Source organism: Phascolarctos cinereus, unplaced genomic scaffold (assembly GCF_003287225.1).
Source record: "Phascolarctos cinereus isolate Bilbo 61053 unplaced genomic scaffold, phaCin_HiC Scaffold_21;HRSCAF=504, whole genome shotgun sequence".
NCBI lineage: Eukaryota > Metazoa > Chordata > Mammalia > Diprotodontia > Phascolarctidae > Phascolarctos > Phascolarctos cinereus.
The window spans coordinates 60,701-74,312 of record NW_027555536.1 but is presented as its reverse complement, the minus strand read 5'-3'; the positions used below and the strand labels follow the sequence as shown (position 1 = coordinate 74,312).

At 44.8% G+C, this 13,612-nt stretch overlaps 2 pseudogenes across 1 annotated transcript; one reads left to right on the top strand and one right to left on the bottom strand.

Annotated features, from left to right (window-relative positions):
- Window positions 1–2,260: 2,260 nt before the first annotated feature.
- On the bottom strand, window positions 2,261–3,420 carry LOC110203863 (NEDD4 family-interacting protein 1 pseudogene; annotated as a pseudogene).
- A 3,373-nt stretch (window positions 3,421–6,793) lies between these two features.
- LOC110203856 (immunoglobulin kappa variable 3-11 pseudogene) lies at window positions 6,794–7,491 on the top strand (annotated as a pseudogene). Its single transcript, XR_013484046.1, has 2 exons — window positions 6,794–6,956; window positions 7,175–7,491. The product of XR_013484046.1 is annotated as an immunoglobulin kappa variable 3-11 pseudogene (transcript).
- Window positions 7,492–13,612: the final 6,121 nt, after the last annotated feature.

Genomic DNA, 13,612 nt, shown 5'->3' with positions numbered 1-13,612 from the left:
CATACTTTAACAATAACTCTCACATATACTAACCCTTCTTCTTGAGGACCTCCCCTGTGGGCAAAATGCTTACCTCCAGTAACAGTATATCACTGACATTTGGACAAAGCTTTCATTTCCTGGAGGCAGCTAGTTGGTACAATGGCTCAAACATTGGGCCTGCACTCAGACACACCCAAGTTCATATCCACCCTCAGACAGTTACTAGCATTGTGACCCTATGTAACCTATGTCTCTCTCAGTTTCACCAATTGTAAAATCGAGATCATAATAACTCTTATCCCCCAGAGTTGTGAGCATCAAAGAAAATACCGTTCCTGTAATAGAACTATCTTTGCACAAGCCAAGATCACCTACCTAGGGTCACCCTGCTATCTGCAGCTCCCTGTCACTACAGTGGAAGCAGCTTCCTTAATTCCCTACCTAGTAGGAAAATGCTGCATCTTGAAAGGAGCCTCTCTGGACAGTCGCTTTCTTCCCTGTTGCAGCTCTTTCCAAACACACATCAGAAGGTGAAGGTCCCTACTCACCCATGATGAGGTGCCATGAGCTGAAGTGGTGAAAAGGAAGGAGCATTCCTTCCTTCATCTACTCTTTCTCTCCGGCCTGGGGCACCGAACTTCTTCAATCATTTGTCCTTCTCATTTTGGGATAGGAGGTGATCTCTCCTGGATCAGGAGTTCAACTCATGTTGTCTAATGATCCAGGATGTCAGGCAGGGTGTGGCAGCCTGACGACCTGGCAAGGAAACCCTCATATGCTATGGTTCTGGGGATGTGACCCCAAGTGGGATTGGGGATTAGGGACTAGGGACTGTACTCTATAGGAATTCAGCTAAACTGTGCCTCTATTGCCCTCTGCAGGGATGGACAGACTTGTGTGTATCTGTGTGTGTACAAGGAGGAGGGAGAGAGAAAACGGTGCCCTATGCACTATTTCTATATTTGGTAATATATCTTTGAAGTAAATATTTCTCACGAAAAGCTAATCTGACTATGAACGGCTAAATTAAATTGGAGTGTAGAAGAACCTCTTACACTTGTACGTAATAGCATCAGTGAGTTCTACAGTCAATGGCAGGCAGTCTAGAAACACCCAACCCCCCTTAAAGATGCCAGAGAACCCTGGGAAAGGGGGAAGATGTAAAGTACCTGGCCTTCAGGCAGTGGGGACCTGGGCAGTGACTGTTCTATTTGGAAATCACCTAGCACAATGCCTGCACATAGTAGGTGCTTAGGAAAGGCCTGTGTTCTTCCATAGGTACCTTGTCCTTATTTCAAGTATTAAATCTGCCTCTCTTCAGTTTCTCCCATTGCAGGAGTTTTTGCCTCTGGTAGCAAGCAGAAAAAGCCACATACCTCGATTGTGTGATAAACCTTTCAAGGCTACAAGGTGGCCCTCCACTCCATCCTGGTGCCCCATGTATGTTCTGCAGGCCAAGCACCTGTGCTTCCCTCCAGTGATCTTCTTCACCCAACGTGGGCACCAATCCCTTCACCATCCTGACTACTCCTCTGACTGCCTTCCCGCAAAGGGACACCTGGGACTGGACAAAGCCCAAAGTATTCCAGAGATAAGCTGCCCAGGGAAGAACACAGCACACTGGGATGGACTACAGCACAGAGCCATAAGATGGGGCTGTCTTTGTTTAGGACAGGGTAAAATACACACTGGGATCTGTTCCCTCTAATCATGTAGATGACTCAGCCATTCAGGCACTAAAGTGATTTTCCTTAAAGTGCAGTTCTGATCTTATAGCCATCCTCCTCATCCCCCAACTCAGTAAAGTACACTGGCCCATCCCTTCTCTAATTCCTCTTAATTCTAGTGCCCTCTTTAATTATTTCCAGTTCATCTGCTCTATAACTTGCTTTGTATGGATTTGTTTACATGTCCTCTCCCCAACTAGATTGTAAGCTCCTTGAGGGCAGCACTTCTTTTGTCTCATTGTGAACCTCCAGTGCTTAGCACAATTCCTAGCACACATTAGGTGCTTACCACATGATAACTGATTTATGAATTTATTGATCCGACGCTACCCCTCCTTGTCCTGTCCTCATAGAAATCCATCTCGTGGGGTCAATCTCATGTGCTAGACCTTCCCTCACTTCCTCTTGGCACAATCAGACCAGTGTAACATACAGACTAGCCAAGAACTTAAGTGTTATAGAAACAAAAGATGTCCGTAAGGACCTGTTTTTAAAATACTGCCCATCCTTTTTTTTTATCTTAAACACTGTTTATTTATTTTTTAAAGCAAGTGATTATTTCTTCTGTGCTTTGAGTATTGATTCACTTCCTGCTGGTGTCCTGTTGTTTCTTGAGAGAGAATTCATTGATGCACGAAGGTATTTGCCAGAAAACATCTTCAGCAAATAAAGAGAACTCTGGTCCTGGGGAGGGTTGAAAAAGTATCTGGCATCTTCCAAACCTTTGCATAAATGATAGATCCTCTGAGAAAGAGGAGAAAGCCTAATATGAGGAAAACCCACCAGAGCCAGTACTGACCATCAGAGTAGCCAGGGAAATAAGTGGAAAACCTGACAATCAAGATCCACTTAATTAAAGATAGGACACACCCCCAAATGGCCCCACATCTTCCTGCAGCTGAGGTGGTCACACAGAAAGACAGCCAAAACCCAATCCAGTTGAAGAGAAATGCCATGAAAACAGTTAACTTGAATATCCCATCAGGTCCTCTCTTCAGCTGGTCAGCATCATCAAAATCATCCCTTGCTACAAAATCATCTTCTCTCACAGAAACCAGGGAGAGCCTCGGTTCTTTCTGCTTCATCATAGGTAGGCAAAGTGGAAGCCACCTTGTAAGGATGGAACTTAGGAAATCCAGATTTATATTTGTAGTCAAAATCTGCAGCACTCTGCAGAGATGCTGCTGTACAGGAGACCAGTGTCACTACCAAGTCGCTCAGGCTCTCCAGGTCTTTCCTCATTTTGCGAATGCTGGTACCTGCTGCCACTGCTGGGCTGGGCTGCCGCAGCCATGGCCCTCTTTTCTTCACACCTATCCCCACTCCTCCCCAAGAGCAGTTTCCCAATCTGGTTGTCCTATCTTCCACAGGAAGCCTTCTCTAATTCCTCCTAATTCTATCCTGTATATAGCATGCTTTGTATGTATTTGTTTAAAAGGATTCCTTAGCAACATTTTGAACCTCCAGTGCTTAGCACAGTGCCTAGCACACATCAGGCACTTCTTACATGTTAACTGATTCAAGAATTGATTAATTCTGTCTGCCCCTCTTATCTTCTCCTCATACAAGTTCATCTCATGGGGTCAATCTCATGTGCCAGGCTCCTTCCACGCTTTCTCTTGGCATACCAATCACACCAGTGTAACATGGCAACTTGCCAAGGATTTCACTGTTACAGAAACAAAAGATGTCAATAAAGATCCATTTACAAAAAATAAATATTCTCCCTCCTCCCTTCCTCCTCCTCCTTTCGCCATACTCATCCCCCACTCCCCACCAAGAGGACTCGTTTATTTGGTTTTTCACAATCTGGTTCTAACTACAAATCAAGGATGATGGCACATTACTCTCCCTTCTGAATTCTAAATCCTAGTCAAGCTGGCATTGCATCTCCAGTGTGAGGCAGAGGAAAAAGTAGGGGATTGGATTTAAACCATTAGCACAGCCACTTACTAGACCTTGGATAAATTTCTTCATGTGTCAGCTTTCTCATCTCTAAAACAAAGGGGCTGAAATCTAACTCCTCTTCCTCCTAGTCCTCCTCCTCTTCTTCATCTGCCTCCTTCTCTTTCTCCTCTTCCTCCTTCTCTCCATCTTCTTCTATCCTTCAATAGCCTCTGATGAGGTGCTTGGGTGCTTGTGCTTGTACTTGGACCCCAATTGCCCCCTACTCTCAGAAACATTGTCTCAGACAACCAATCCCCAGCCCAACGACACTGTGCCTAGCAGTTATTCATGTGTGTGTCCCAGCATGACCCTGATCTCTCTCCCTGGTGCAGCTACACAAAGCTGGGTGAGAGAGTGCTGGGTTGCTCAGGCCCCAGCCCTCACATCATGTCTCTGGAAGCCTCCCAATTTCTTAGTAAGTTCCTGTCTTGTGAGAAAGCTTTCCCTTGTTGCACACCATTCTCTCATCAAGACAGATGGGGACGGGTGCCTTGCCTAGCCCAAGGAGTTCTGTCCTAGGCCAACCCAAGGACTCTTCCTCCTGCCAGACTCCAAACATCCATACCTCTGTCATCTCCCTCCCTGTCCAGTATATTCCCTGTACTTTCCCATCCATAGCTCCCAAAGACACCTGGACCTTTAGATTACCTCATCAGTGTCCCTGGCATTCCTTTCCCATGCCCTTTTCCATATAAACCCTAGCTCCATCCTCAGTCTCTCGCAGGTTCCTTGAGAATCCTTGCCTGCGGAAAAGGATAACAATAAATTCTTGCCACCTTCATTTGAAGAATGCTTGAGTCTCTGAATTCATTCCAGGTGACCCGGCCTATACTCCAAACTTTTGAGGGGTCTCAATCTCTCAGACCGCAACATCAGGACACAGTCAATTAGGTTCTTGAGATGGTTTTTTCCTCAATCTGCTTTTCTGTCTCTCTCTGTGTCTCTTTTTCTGTCTTTTTCCTGAACCCCTCTCACTTTCATGACAGCATCATCAATGAGGTGAAACGGCTTATAATCCTTCTTTAGAAGATTCTGCAGATCAATTTATAATCCTAACTGGTATTGCCCTTGAGGTCTGGCTTTTTCCACTTGGCAAGCATATTAAACATTTCCCCACTTTTCAGGCTCTTTTGCTCTCTTTTTTGGACAACAGAGTTTCACTGGATGAATTCCAATATGAAGTCATTGTAATTGATGCCTTGGTCATTTTCTGCTGTCCTATTCTTCAATGCGCATAACGTGTAAAATATGGCTGGATGGAATTCTTTTAAAGGCATATCTCACCTTTCTTCTTTGGTGAAACAAATTGATAGTCTGACCACTCAGAGAAATTGCACAGGAATGAGTCTTGCATCAGTAATGACTCATTTCATGTCTATGAAAATATGATCGATATCTTATTTTTGTGACTTTACTAGGTGCTTATCATGAGGATTCTGTGTAGTTTACAATCCATGACTCTTTCATATCCTTATTCTTGATCCACACATTCTAACATATTTTCCACCATTTCCCAATTTTTAAGTGAAGTCAATGAGTACCTTATTATAGGTTGATTTAGTTTATAGTTAGTTCTGAATTTCCCTAGAATTTCTGCACAGTTTCTTCTGGATTTGAACTTAGGTTCTTCTCACTTCAAGGCCAGGTCTCTATCCACTCTACCTCCTCCTAGAAGCTTTGTAGAGGAAACTGTGGATACTCCGATTGCATGGGAATTTATACCCCAAAGTGCCCAGATCGCCTGTGTAGAGCCAGCAAGGAAGAAAACTGTGATTTCTCTGGTGCACAGGGGCCAATCCAAAACATGACTTCATAGAGTACCCTTTTCATCAATGAATACATTCATGAATTTAAACAAATACTCATTAGGCTGCTACGATGGAGAAAACACTGTGCAAAGAGCTGGAGATCCAAGAAGAGCTGGAAGATGGCCCCTGCTCTCCAGGAGCTCACCCTGCAGTAGGGGGAGATATCTCATACTGGAGACTTCAGCTGCAAGTTGGATGGAAAGGCTTCATGGTCCTAAAGGTGTGACAGCAAAGACATGGCAATTCTTCTTCATTGATGTAATTTCTTCCAATCAAATCATATCAATTTCTGAGGCTGAACCATTTGCCAGTTCCAAGGATTTTGGTGGCTGGAACTTTCTTCAGGAGCTGTGGTAATTCTGCAGAGGGGAGAAAATATCTAACAACATTTACATAAATGCTAAGAAATGACTCCCTTAATGTAATGAAATACTATTGTGCTATAAGACATGATGAACAGGCTGACTTGAGAAAGACCGGAAAGACTTGCATGGTCTGATGCTGAGTGAAGTGAGCAGAACCAAGAACTTTGTACACAATAACAGCCACATTGTGTGATGACTAATATTGATAAACTTAACCCTTCTCAGCATTACAAGGATCCAAGACATGTCCAGAGCCTCGTGATGGAGAATGCTATCCACATCCAAAGAAAGAACTATGGAAGTTGAATCGCTATCCTTTTTTTTCTCATCTGTTGAGTTTTGTTTCCTCTTTCTGATGGTTCCTCCTATGGTTTTAATTTTTACTTCTACCTTCACTAATGTAAAATCTTTTATAGAAATGCAAATGTATAGCCTATATCTGATTGTGGGCCATCTTGGGGAGGGGGTGGGAGGAAGGGGAAGAAAAATTTTAAAGTCAAAAGCATGTGGAAGTGATTGTTGATACATCAAAACAAATTAATAAAATTTAAAAAATTTAAAAAAGAAAAAAAAAAGAAACGACTCCCTTCTGTTGCAATGACCCTAATGCCTACAAATTCCTTCCTGATGATTAGACAGTCATAGAAATCACTGTGAACCGGTTAGTCAGAGTGTAATAAGAATTATGAGTGATGAGGGTACTGCAGGCTAGAATGGAGTGTAACCCTGTTAAAGACACTGCACACATATGTGACTCAGCTCCAGGCTGGTCCCAGTCTGGTCCGGGGCTTTCTTGGCACCTTTGAGTTTTTCAGGGCTGCTGGGCAATTGGTAGTATCTAACACCACTGCAATACCCCATTCCCAGGATCCAGAAGGGCAATGCTGCACTCACACAGCTGAGGGTTCAGGGATGTCCAAGAGGCAAGATCTCTGGGGCCTGTCCTGTTGGCACAAGCCTCTCCCCTGAGCTGTTTTGCATGGCTCACTCCCAGCCCCTGAAGCTACTCAGGAGAGCAGCTATAAAAACGCACCTGGGGAGGAAGGTGCTGGGCAGCTCAGAGCTCAAGCACATGGACATGGGGTCCCAGGCTCACCTCCTCTTTTTCCTGTTGTTCTGGATCCCAGGTGAGTGAGGAAGAGTAGGGACAGCCCTGCCTTTTCTCCATCTGGGCAGAACTCAGAATGTGTATGATTCTGAGGGTTACAGAAAATGTGGCCCTTCACTGATGATCATGGGGGCAGAGCCCAGCACAGGAAGGTTTAACTCACAACATTGTCTGAGAGATTTCTCCTAATGTAAATATGGACTTGCTTTTTCTCACTCTTTACCTTTGTGATTGCAGATGCCCGAGGGGCCATTGAGCTGACCCAGTCTCCAGCCTCCCTGTCTGTGTCTCCAGGAGAGAAAGCTACCATGTCCTGCACAGCCAGTCAGGGCATTAGCAATTACCTACACTGGTACCAACAGAAACCAGGCCAGGATCCTCGGCTCCTCATTAGAGATGCTTCCACCCTGCACGATGGGGTCCCCTCGAGGTTCAGTGGCAGTGGCTCTGGGACAGATTACTCCCTCACAATCAGCAGTGTGGAGGCTGAGGATGCTGCAGTCTATTACTGTCACCAGAGCTATAGCTGGCCTCTCACAGTGATACAGCTCTGAACAAAAATCTGCCCAGGCAGCAGCTGAGGGAGGCATCACTGCCCAGGGGCTTCTCCGTCCCCAGCAGCTGGGTCAGGAGCAGCTTGTCAGGGCTGCCTCAGAGGTTTCTAGGTCTTACAGGAAGATAACTGTGACTGTGGCATGTCCGGCAAGTCACTTAACCTCAATTTCTTCTACTTTTCTTCCCTGTAAAATGGTGATCATAACAGCACCAACTACTAGGTTTGTGGTGAGGACCTAATGAGATAAGAATGATAAGGTGTTTGGCACTGCTCCTGGCACTTAGTAAGCACTACAGGAATGTCACTTCTCTTTATTATTATTACCACCTCCAGTAATGGATCGTCCATTACACTTTTACATGGTTCTCCTTACGGAAGTCTCTTCTTTAGTTTAAGTCTGAAGTCTGCCTCTCTGCCCCTCCACTCTTCACTCCTATTTCTCTGCATTGGTATCAGGCAGAACAAGTCACACCCTCTTCCTCCTAAGAGCCCTATGAATGCTTGCAGTTATTACTTGCCCCCATGGGCTTCCCCCAAGCTAAGCTTCCCTGTTTCCTTCAGCCGACCTTCCTTCTCTTAGCCTCTGGTCCTTTCCCCATCCTGGCTGCCTAGCTCTGCCTGGACACCAGCCTGTCTCAGGCCATTTTAAAATGGGGCAACCAGGAGAGAAAGCATTATTCCAGAGGTGCTCTAACCTGGACAAGACTGGAACATCTTGGGACCTACAAAGAACTAGGTTACCTCCTCTCCACAGAGAAGGGAGGCAGACAAAGTACAGAGGCATGCATTTCTGGCATGGCTACTCTGCAGATGGATGTTGTCTGACTATGTTTTTTGGTGGTTTCACTAAGGCAGAACACCATGAAAGCATGGAAGTCTCTCCAGCACCCCCTGGAGTCTTGTCCTTATATCTGTGTAAATGGCAGCTAGGCCATGCGTGCCCATGCAATGACACCGCTTTTGTAATGTCCTTCCTAAGTTCACTCACAGGCTCCCCCCAAACCAGTGGGGCCCTTCTTCACTTTGGGGACATCACCAGGACACAGTGCAGCACATGGATCATCCAACAGCTGTCCCGTTCTCTTGCCATCTGCCGTATTTTTTCAGCGACATTTTCTATGATCCTCTTCATCCTCCCCCTCCTTAATAATTCCTTGCTTCTGTTGGTTCTGCCCTGCCGTGTCCCTCTCCATTGGCTTCTCTAAGCACCACAAGGAAAACTATGAGGACTGCAGTGATGTAAATGAAAATAAAAACATCCCAACAAAACCTGGAATGACCAAGGTTGACCCGGGAAAGGAGTTGGAAAAATGGACCTTCCTCCCCTCCTTTTATGTTGTGTTGATTTACTGGTTGGTTTCACTGAAATGTGCCTCCCTACTTCTTATTTTTTAGTATTTGTTATACTCTTTCAAGTATAGGAGGCAGGCACAGATACATTTGTAAATTAATGTAAAAAGTATTAAACATTTAGGTCAAGATAATGTCATAATATGGAATTTATGGATGGATCTATCTCACTGAGGAAAAAAAATCCAAAAACATTGACCCTTTTTTTTTTAATGTTTGTTTGAAAAGGGATCCTAAAAAATAGAAGAACAGGCTGGAATGTTTTTGTAAATTAATATAAAGAGTTTCATATAAAAATATTAATGAAAAAATAAAGAAATGTATAGAGTAAAGTAAGAAAAGTAGTCATATTATAGAATTTACAAGTAATTATATAATTCTTTTGGGGAAAAAATGACATGCCACAGTCTCACACACACACATAGACACTGCCTAAATGTAAAGGAAGAAAGAACCAAATGGGATAGTCAGGATAAATCTAGAGGGAGCTTGGAAGAGAAATGTGATTAGAAGATACAAGTGTTCATGAGTCCAGCAGCCTGAGTGACTCTCTTTGCACGGGAGGACTGATTGACAAAGGAAGATTTCAAAGGAATGGAAGCTCTCTGAAGCCATATATACAGGGCCATGTTTTAAAAAAGAGTCCTAAACTTAAACACAGAAAGAACATTTCCCTTAACATCAACAAAACACGAAAAAAATACATCCTACAGGAAACTGTGAATCTCCATTTCATACACCTTGGCTTGAAAACAAGTATGTGATAAGCCATACACTTCTTTTCTGTACATCCTACTTTTCTGTACTCCCTTCCAAATGTCTTCTGTTCTCTTCAGTGCATTTGAAATTTTTTTTTACCTAATTTTTTTTCAGAACTACTGCTAACCTCCCTTACCCCCTGACCTTTCCTCCCTTCCCCACCAATTAAAACTGAAAGAATGAAAGAGAAAAACCAAAACATTGTGAGAAATACACATCATGAAACAAAACAATCCACACAGTAGCTATGCTCTAGAATCTGTCTCTGTTCCTTGTGCCAATCACTTCTCTTCCAGGAGGCCAATAACACACTTCATCGTAGGTCCTTTGGAGCCATGATTGCCTTGGTCATTGTACTGGTCAGAATTTTCTCATCATCTTTGCTGGATGCTCTAACCATAGGAGCCCCTCAAGGCTCTGTCCTGGTCCTCTTCTCTTCTCCCTCTCTACTACTTCACTTGATGAGATGCTCAGCTCCCACGGATTTAATTCCTATTGCATTGCTGACAATTCACAAATCTCCCTTTCCTGCCCTCATCTCTCTGCAGCCTCCAATCTGGCATCTCCAATTGCCTTTCAGACGTCAAGAACTGGAAGTCCAGTACACATCTCAAACTCAAGACCCCCAAAACACAACTTGCTGAATTTCCCCCTCAACCTGCCCCCTTCCCCTACTTTTCCCAATCCTGTAGAGGGCAACACCTCTCTTAGAAATCCCTCAGGCACTAATTTAGGAGTCATCCTGGGCTCCTCATTATTTCTCACTGCCTCCTCCTACCCAACATCTAAGCTGTGGCAAAAACCCATCAATTTCCTCTTTGCAGAATCTCTTGAATATGCCCCCTCCTCTTCTCTGACACTGCCACCACCCTGCTGCAGCCTCATCACCTCAGGCCTGGATTATGGCATTGGCTGCTGGGGGGTGTGGTGCCTGCCTCCATTCTCTCCCCACTCTAATCCATCCTCCATTCAGGTAACAAAGTGATTTTTCCTTAAACTCAGGGATTACTCTGTCATCTTTCCTACTCAATACATTCCAGGGACTCCCTATTGCCTCCAGAATCAAACACAAATGTTTCTGTTTGGCATCAAAGCCTTTCACTACCTAGCCCCCTCCTACCTTTCCAGTCTTGTTTCACCCTCACTCCAACACAAACTCTTCAATCCAGTGACACTGGCCTCTGGCGTGACCCATGAACCAGACACCCCAGCTGGTGGCTCTGCACATTTTTGGGTGTCCCCATGCCTGGAATGCCCTCCCTCCTCATTTTTACTTACTGATTCCCTTTATGTCTTCACCAAGATCCCATCTTTCACAGGAAGCCTTTCCCAACACTTCTTAATTCTGGGGTCTTCCCTCTGCTCATTTTTTCCTATTTATCTGAATATACTTTGTTTGCATAACTTGGTTACCTGTTGTCTCCCCCATTACATTGTAATCTCCTTGAAGGCAGGCATAACTTTGGATTCTTCTTGTACCCCAATTGCTTACCATAGTGCTTCCTTCAGAGCGGGTACTTGATAGATACTGACTGAAAGACCAACAATATAGCACGAGTACACTGAGATGCACAGGACAAGGGAAAAGACCCAGGGGTGCCTAAAACGCCTATCATCCATAGGAAAGAAAAAATGTGACCAAACTCCAGAAAGAAAGTATGTCAAGTCCCAAGGAATGGCTCAATATCACACAAGACCTAGCAGCTTCTAGCAAAATCCAGAGAAATCTTGGAAATCAATATTCCACAAGGCAGTAATCTGAAAAACAAGAATACTTAGATGGCAAATCTGAGTTTGATCATGCAGAGAACAAAACTTACTTTTATTCCAATAGAGGGTTATCAAGTCTTTGGATGAAGAGACAGAGCTGAGTCTTTCCCCCACAGCTGGGACAGAGACAGATTGTCTGGCTTGTCTTGGGGGACGTTTTCAAGGCCTCAGAGGAAGATGTTGAGACTCGCTACTTCCTATTTTCCTTTTATTTTCCATGAAATGATGGAATGGTTGCACCTGTTGTTTCACATTGGCCTAGGAAACTCCTGGCTGAAGAAGCACCCATCATGGCCTCTCTCCTCCTCCTCTCTGTCCCAACCTTTCCTATAACTCTCCATCTGTGCAGTCACCAGGATCCTGGCCTGAGTGTCATCCTCCACTCCTCACTCACACTCACACTTATTGCCAAATCTTATCATTCATACTTTAACAATAACTCTCACATATACTAACCCTTCTTCCTGAGGACCTCCCTTGTGGGCAAAATACTTACCTCCAGTAAGAGTTTATCACTGACACTTTGACACAACTTTCATTGCCTGGAGGGAGCTAGTTGGTGCAATGGCTCAAACATTGGGCCTGCACTCAGGAAGACTCAAGTTCAAATCCACCCTCAGAAGGTTACTAGCATTGTGACCCTGGGTAAGTCACCTAACGCTATTTGTCTCAGGCTCCTCCACTGTCAAGTGCAGATAAGAATAACTTAACTCCCAGAGCTGTTGTGAGCATCAAGCAGAAGAATGTTCCTATAACAGAACTTTCTTGGCACAAGCCAAGAGCACCTAACCTGGGGGCACCCTGTTCTCTGCAGCTCCCTATCATGGGAGTGGGAGCAGCTTCCTTAATTCCCTACCTGGCAGGAAAATGCTGCATCTTCAAAGGGGCCACAGTGGGCAGTTGCTCTCTTCCCTGCTGGAGCTCTTTCCACATGCAGATCAGAAGGTGAAGGGCCCATCTCACCCAGGACTGGGTCCATGAGCTGAAGAGGTGAAAGGGAAGAAGGATTCCTTCCTTCCTCTACTCTCTTTCCCTTAGGCCTGGGGCATTGATCTTCTTCAGTCATTGGTCTTTCTCATTTTCAGGGTCAGGAAGTACTCTCTACTGGATCAGGAGTTCAACTCATGGTGTCTAAAGATCCAGGATCCCAGGCAGGGTGTGGCATCCTGCCAACCTGGCAAGGAAACCCTCAGATGCCATGGTTCCAGGGATGTGAGCCCACGTGGGATTTGGGATCAGGAAATTCAGACTGTACTCTGTAAGAACTGAGCTAAACTATGACGCTACTGCCCTCCTCAGGACAGAGATACTGAGTGTACTTGTGCATGTGTATGTGTGTATGTGTGTGTGTGTCTGTACAAGGAGGAGAGAGAGAGAAAGTCGAGCCTGATGTACTATTTATATGTTTGTGAATATATGTTTGAAGTAAACATTTCTTTGGAAAAGCTATTCTGACTATTAATGGCTAAATGAAATTGGAGAGTGGAAGACCCTTCTAGACTTGTAAGTAATGCCATCAGTGGTGGCTAGAGTCAAGGGCAGGGAGCATAGACATACTTAACCCCCTTAAAGGTACCAGAGAACCCTGGGGAAGGGGGCAGAAGTAAAGTACTTGGCCTTCAGGCAGGGAGACCAGGGCAGTAACTGCTCTATTGTAAATCACTTAATACAGTGCCTGGAATATAGTAGGTGTTTAGGAAAGACTTGTTTTCTCCCATAGCTACCTTGTTCTTACTTCAAGTATTAAATCTGCCTCTTTTCAGCTTCTCCCCATGGCAGGAGTTTCTGCCACTGGTCCCACCCAGAACAAGCCACGAACCTCGATTGTGTGATAAACTATTGAAGGCTTAAAGGTCACCCTCCACTCCACCCGGATGCCTCATGTATGTTCTGCAGGCCAAGCATCCCTGCTTCCCTCCAGTGATCTTCTTCACCCACAATGGGCTCCAATCCCTTCACCATCCTCATTATTCCTCTGGCTGCCTTCCAGCAAAGGGGCACCTGGGACTGGACAATACCCAAAGTATTCCAGAGATAACCTGCCTAGGGAAGAATACAGCACACTGGGACGGACTAAAGCACAGAGCCATAAGATGTGACTGTCTTTGTTTAGGACAGGGTAAAATACACACTGGGATCTGTTTCCTCTCATCATGTAGATGACTCAGCCATATCCAAGCAGGCCATTCAGGCATTAAAGTGATTTTCCTAAAGTGCAGATCTGATCTTATAACCATCCC